At 38.2% G+C, this 7,129-nt stretch overlaps 1 protein-coding gene across 2 annotated transcripts in view; it reads right to left on the bottom strand.

The window, feature by feature from the left end:
- Positions 1–5,661, bottom strand: part of gli3 (GLI family zinc finger 3) — a 164,502-nt gene extending 158,841 nt beyond the window's left edge. For both annotated transcript variants that reach the window (XM_062021461.1, XM_062021462.1), the window contains exon 1: positions 5,291–5,661. The gene's annotated coding sequence lies outside the window, so the exon portion shown is untranslated. The remainder of the gene's footprint in view (positions 1–5,290) is intronic.
- Between the last annotated feature and the right edge of the window lie 1,468 nt (positions 5,662–7,129).

Here is a 7,129-nt window from a genome sequence, read left to right as displayed (position 1 = left end):
GGTTATTAGGCGCATTGTAGAGTTTTGAGAGGGAAAAAAGGATTTTAAGTGCGCCTTATAGTCCGCAAAATACGGTAAATAGATTTTGGCGCTACGTGTTCATTCTAACTCATAAAAACATTATAATGAATGCATCCCCTCGTTACCACATCGTAGCTCTGCCTCTTAACTAGGGATGTAACGACAGAGGTGGGTAGTCATGCGCTATATTTACTCTGTTACATTTACTTAAGTAACTTTTTGGATAAATTGAATTTGTCAGATTAGTTTTAATGCAACATACTTTTTACTTTTACTTGCGTATTTCTGAGAAGAAACGCAACTTTAACTCCGTTACATAGAGTTTCATTCTGATCGTATTACTATCATTATATTCTGATCGTATTATTTATATCATAATTGTGTAAAATTATCGATTATGGCTTGCAAAGACGTATCCTTATGTCAGTGACCTTGCTTCCGGCAGGCACTGTCACGTGACTCTGTTTCGCCAATCCAAAGTAAGCTTGAGTGACGTTTGAAACCATTTCACCAATCAAACGAGCACAAAGTACTGCTATGGGAGGCTGAAATAGGTCTGTATTTTTTAAGTATATGATAAAATAGAAACCTACTTGTTTAATAATTACCAGAATGTTCCCAAAGAAGACACTTTAGTTATGTGACATTACGTGAGAACCGCTGAACTGAGAAACCTCCTAAAACCGTTGACTAAAAAAGCAATCTTTTTGTATATCTCTGAGGATCCCAATAACCACAAGTGTCATTTAAACACATTAAAACATGGAAAGTTGTACTTATCTGTTAGATCCGTAGCTTTAAAGTTACTAGCACTAGCTTATTAGCATGTAGCATTCTCTTCTACTGCTGTTTCTACATTCTAACATAGCTAAACAAGCTGAAATGACCACAATCGCCCCCTAGTGTACGAGAGGCACACTGCGTATGGGCAACAGCCACATTAGAGATAAGATCATAAAAAAACTACAACTTCACATGTAGCTGTGAAAATAGAAGCAACTATTTGGCAAACCAGACTAATCTAGTACATAGAAAATTATTTTTTTTGTTTTTGTCATAAAAAAATACAGTCATGTGTGCTTACGGACTGTATCCCTGCAGACTGTATTGATCTATATTGATATATAATGTAGGAACCAGAAATATTAATAACAGAAAGAAACAAACCTTTTGTGCGAAGGAGTGTGAATGAGTGTAAATGGGGGAGGGAGGTTTTTTGGGTTGGTGCACTAATTGTAAGTGTATCTTGTGTTTTTATGTTGATTTAATAAAATAAAAAAATTTTTTTTTTTTTTTTTTTTGTTCGGCCCGGCACCAATCGACCGGTACCGGGTCGCGGCCCGGTGGTTGGGGACCACTGATGTAGACCACTGTTTTTCAACCTTTTTTGAGCCAAGGCACATTTTTTTAATTGAAAAAATCCGGAGGCACATCACCAGCAGAAATCATTAAAAAATTAAACTCGATATTGACAATAAACAGTCATTGGTTATGAATTTAAACCATACCCAAGCATGCATCTATATAGCTCTTGTCTCAAAGTAGGTGTACTGTCACGACCTGTCACATCACGCCGTGACTTATTTTGAATTCTTTGGTGTTTTCCTGTGTGTAGTGTTTTAGTTCTTGTCTTGCGCTTCTATTTTGGTGGCTTTTCCTGTTTTGTTCGTATTTTCCTGTAGAAGTTTTATGTCTTACATTGAGCACTATTCCTCGCACCTGCTTTGTTTTAGCAATCAAGACTATTTCAGTTGTTGCTATCCTTCTCTGTGTGGACATTGTTGATTGTCATGTCATGTTCGGATGTACTTTGTGGACGCCATCTCTGCTCCACAGTTAGTTTTTGCTGTCGTCCAGCATTCTGTTTTTGTTTACCTTGTTGCCAGTTCAGTTGTAGTTTAGTTCTGCATAGCCTTCCCTAAGCTTTGATGCCTTTTTTTAGGGGCACTCACCTTTTGTTTATTTTTGGTTTAAGCATTAGACACCTTTTTACCTGCACACTGCCTCCCGCTGTCGTCTGCATGTTGTGATCACGACAAACCATCTACAAAGCAATTAGCTACCTGCTGCCACCCATTGATATGGAAGAGTATAACACAGTTACTATGCCGAGCTCTAGACAGCTCAGACACTCAACAACGGCACATTTGCGGATTATAATTACTGGTTTGCAAAAAATATTTTTAACGCAATTAGGTGAAATTACATAATCTCCCATGGCACACCAGACAATATCTCACGGCACACTACAGTGTTTGAAAAACACTGATGTAGACCTAAGGAAGTGTTTTAAATGTACAAAAAAAGCATAAGCATCTGGTCTGACAGAGAATAAGAGGGCGTAGCAGTAGGGATCAGTGTTACCAACTTAGAGAGCGATCAGACCCCTCTAGATTTTCTGACGAGCTAAAAAAATATTCAGAATTTTCTGGTCTTTTTGAAACTCCAACACGAAAGTATTCATTTGCTTTTCTTTTGACGTTTTTTGCTCACAAGCGTCACGGCCAACTATGCAAATTTGAGTTGACATCAGCAACCTGGATAGATTATGAGAAACACATTAAAGTTTGAAGAAGCTAACGTCAGCTTGTACACACTTGTACCTCTTTTTAGCTTGTTTGCTGGTTGATTAGTTAGCCATACTTATGTTAAAAAACTGCGTAGATGAAAATATTTTTTTCAGTAATGTTGCGTGAATCCTACTTGCAAAGTTCACTGATGGACAAGTCTGTGGATCAAAATTTCAATTTTTAAGGCCCTGGTGTGTTACCGAGTCCTGTAGTTTCTTCAGGCACATTATGAAAGCGCTGGCGTCTCGGCCTCAGATCAAGAAAGGAGATAAAGTCAGGTCCTGAATATGCACGGCACACATCTATAATGACAGAATATCGCCATACGCCTTATCCAAAGACATCACCCGGCTTGAAAGGTGCCTTTAGCAGGCTCCTTGAAGCAAAAGGCGGGGGTGCGGGTGAGGGGGGGTAGTCGGGGGTCCCGCACTGGGACAATGATGGTGGAGGAGAGGGGGGGCGCAAGAGCGGGAACACATAGCATATTAAATCGGCCGTCGGAGATGGCTGGTCCGCACGGAGCGCCGCAGAGCCAGATCTGAAGCATGCCCTGAAGGGATGGCTGGGCCTGGGGATTAGCGGGCCAAGGAGGAGCCCTCCTGCGCCCCTTCCTTCTCGTCTCCGCACGCACGCAAATGTATCCGGACGTTTTCACGTTATAGCTCGCCATCGCCAACTTTCTCCTCCTGCACCAGACCCCCCTTCCAACCTCTCCTTTCCACATTAATATTCTACTGTCAGGAAGCTCCTGGTTGAAAACTTTCCATCAGCCAGGCTGAAGCTGGCGTTTTATAAACAAACAAGCCGAGCCGAGGCGACATGTCCTGACAGCCAAACAGCAAATTATCTTAAAGGAAAGTCAACTTCCTTCACAACACACAAGCTCTCGCACCTCTTTTGAGGGCTGCTATTAGCACCACAACACAGCTCATTAGGGCATACAAACTTGATAGCAGGTATTCTTCCAAGGGGTGGGGAAAAAGGCCTGAGGACACGGTGTGTGTGTGTGTGTGTGTGTATGTGTGTGTGTGTGTGCGTGTGTGTGTGCGTGTTAAAAAAGGAGGAGAGGCCATAGCTCAAAAAGCTAATAGAATGTCACCTCCTCGCATTAACATGACAGCTTCTATTCTGCAGGGTCAGAGGGTCACGGGTGCGGCGAGCAAGCGTAACTCTTGCATAATTTGGGACTTAAAAAGTTGAGATAAACAGCACTATCTGGAATACCCGCCGGATGTTCGCATTTTCCGGACCGCTCCTCGCCGCATATACATCTTCTTCTTCTTCTTCATTCCTGCAGATTAGCATCTTAAACGCTGCTGCATTCATCACCATCTTAACGAGACAAAGTCCTTTTTTTGTTGGTAAAGGTGCACCTGTTTTACACCAATACCCTTGACTCCTGCCCTTAAATAAAACACATATTTCTGCTATATTTATTACTATTACATCTTATTGCAATACTACAAAAAATGTATGACAGCTTAAATAAATAAGTGGGCTAAATTAATGCAATACTTAATAATTAATTTAATTAAGTAAATTAAACTTACTACAGGGGGAAATATTATTTTTATGAATTTGTATATATATATATATATATATATATATATATATATATTATAATATAATAATTGTGTACATTACACTTTCATTTATTAAACATTTATTATTGGGGTTTATTTTTTCTGTATATGAGGCCTTACTATAATTACATAATATTCTCACACACAGAGTGGTCTAAAAACAGAATATTTTCACAGCATAAAATTGTATACATTTAATAATAACTACCTCTATAGCCAGGATAATTATGACTGAAACACCATCAAAAATATAGATTTTTTAAAATATTTTTTGTGGCGGCTTCTCCTCAGCCGTGCCTAATTTTCCGAGCGTGAAAAAGAGAAGGACTGGAACCCTGGCATGATGAAACCCGAGAGCGGCCGAGCAGATCAAATGTGGAACAGCTGGCGAGCACTTTCAAACAAATATCTCCACATGTGGAAGTCGCTTTTTTTTTTTTTTTCATGTGGCCCGACCAGCAAAAATCAACACAAACTTCCACCCGCCTCCATCAAGAATAAAAACATGACGTCTAAATGTTGGCATTTTTAAATAATTGTAGCCTACTTCTCCTTTTGTGTTTTTTGTCCAATAAAGTCATATAACAAGTTTAAAATAATTACCACTGATAATGATTGATTGATTGATTGACCACTGATAATTGAAGCGGCACATGTGAACTTAAAAAATAAAGGCAGTGATGCAAGTAATAATTACACCTGAATGCTTGAGGTCAAAGGTCAAGCCACGTGCTTAAGAGTGCACAGACAATTTTGAGTGTGTGTGTGTGTGTGTGTGCGTGTGTGTATCTTCTTGTTAACGGTTTCAACAAGTCAGAAACAACACACACACACACACACACACAGAGTGAAATATGATCACACGTGTGCCCCCCACAACTTTACACACACACACACACACGTTTCCCACTCAGTGTGCGTCCAAAAAGTTGTATTCTGTCCTACACTTATTACACGACTACGTGTTCTAAAACATGGTTACACAACATTAATTACGCGTGTTTTTTTCACTCCAACTCAACTTTTCCATGAAATTGCTTGACCGAGGACTTCACGCCGTTCCAAAACTTACTCCCAAAAAAGTGTGTAAATGCACAAGGAATAGGCGTGACTCACTTTTGGGGGGGTCTTTCTTCCAGTTGCGCCTCTGGAGATGTCCTGGAAGACTTTTCCTTCTTCTTTCTCCACGCTGCAACTCCCAAACGGCGCGGTCAGAGTTTGTCCTCCTCTCCTTCTTCTTCTTCTTCTTCTTCTTCTTCTTCTTTCTCGCACTTTGCTGCCTTCAAGGGCCGTCGGACTAGCAAGTATCAAGTCCGCCACACAAGTGACGACGACCGCGCGCTACTAAAAAAAAAAAAAAAAAAGAAAGAAAGAGTGCACGTCACACCGTTGTGGCGTTTTTTTGTATGTTTTTTTTTAATGCGCGTTTTTCCCCCCGCAAGGAGAAGAGAGGGTGAAGTGTGGGACTCCAGCTGCTCCTTCCCCCGCTTGACTCCTCCCTCCTTAACTCCATGCAACCCTCCTTCTTTAAACAAATTTACCCCTCTTTTTCCTTTTCTTCTTCCAATCACTTGAAAAAACTTTTTTTTTGTCACATGACTGTGCATGGACAACTCAACACTGCACGCCTAATAGAATATTCCTATAATAAATTACATAAATAAATACATTTATATTTTACTGGTAATAATACATCAATATGCATGTGTTCAAATCACAACAAATTAAAAAGATGGTTTGACAAAAACAGACTATCTTTGAATCTCAGTAAGACTAAAATTATGCTATTTGGTAACAGTAGAAGGGAAAGTCAAACACAAATACAGATAGACGGAGTAAATATTGAAAGGGTCAAATAAAACACATTTTTGGGTGTAATAATAGATGATAAAATGAATTGAAAATTTCATGTCAAAAATATACAACAAAGTAGCAAGAAATACATCAATAATGAATAAAGCAAAACATGTTCTAGACCAAAAATCCCTTCATATTGTTACCATATCTGAGTTATTGTGCAGAAATATGGGGAAACAACTACAAATTCACTAACGTGTTACAAAAAAGATCAATTAGAATTATACATAATGTTGGATACAGAGAACATACAAACCCTTTATTCATTACATCACAATTATTGAAATTCAACGATTTGGTGCATTTGCAAACAGCTAAAATTATGTATAAAGCAAACTATAACCTACTAGCCAATAATGTACAACAATTCTTCTCAACAAAAGAGGAGAAATACACCTTAGAGGAAAATCTAATTTAAAACATTTGTATGCTGGTTCAACACTTAAAACCTTTAGTATATCAGTATGTTGAATTAAATTATGCACAGATTAACCAAAGAAATCAAACAATGCACCAATGATTCAGTTTAAGAGACTGTTCAAACTACAAGTTTTTACAAAGTACACAGAACAAGAATTATGATGAACATTTTGAACCTTTTTTTTTTTCTTTTTTCTTTTTTATTGAGACAAAGATTATTTATGTATCTGTATATCTGTTTGCTTACTATGGTATATTATGTATTTATTATTTATTTGTTCATTGTTATGTTACAGATAACCAGGAAATTGGATAACATGGCTATGGTATGAAAAGGGGTAGGATTAAATCAACTCTGCTTCTTCCTACTCCTTTTTGGACGTGCTGTAATGAAACAACTGGAATTGTGTGATGCATTACATTGTATCGTATGCATGTTCGAAATAAACTAAAACTGAACAACGATTTATGAAAAGTGCTCGTACAAAAACTAAAAAAACTGCAACCACAATAAATAAACATCATTTTATAACATACTTACTGTAAATACTGTATATTGTAATATATTTGTCAGGCGTAATTTTCATATGTTAATTGTATTGCGTGTTATGTTTACTTGTACTGGATGTAGTTGGAGTACAATAGCACTGTACGGCCCAAAGTGCTTTACATAGCAGG

Source organism: Entelurus aequoreus, linkage group LG15 (assembly GCF_033978785.1).
Source record: "Entelurus aequoreus isolate RoL-2023_Sb linkage group LG15, RoL_Eaeq_v1.1, whole genome shotgun sequence".
Taxonomy (NCBI): Eukaryota; Metazoa; Chordata; class Actinopteri; order Syngnathiformes; family Syngnathidae; genus Entelurus; species Entelurus aequoreus.
The sequence above is the reverse complement of the archived record's forward strand: the minus strand, read 5'-3'. Positions and strand labels throughout refer to the sequence as shown.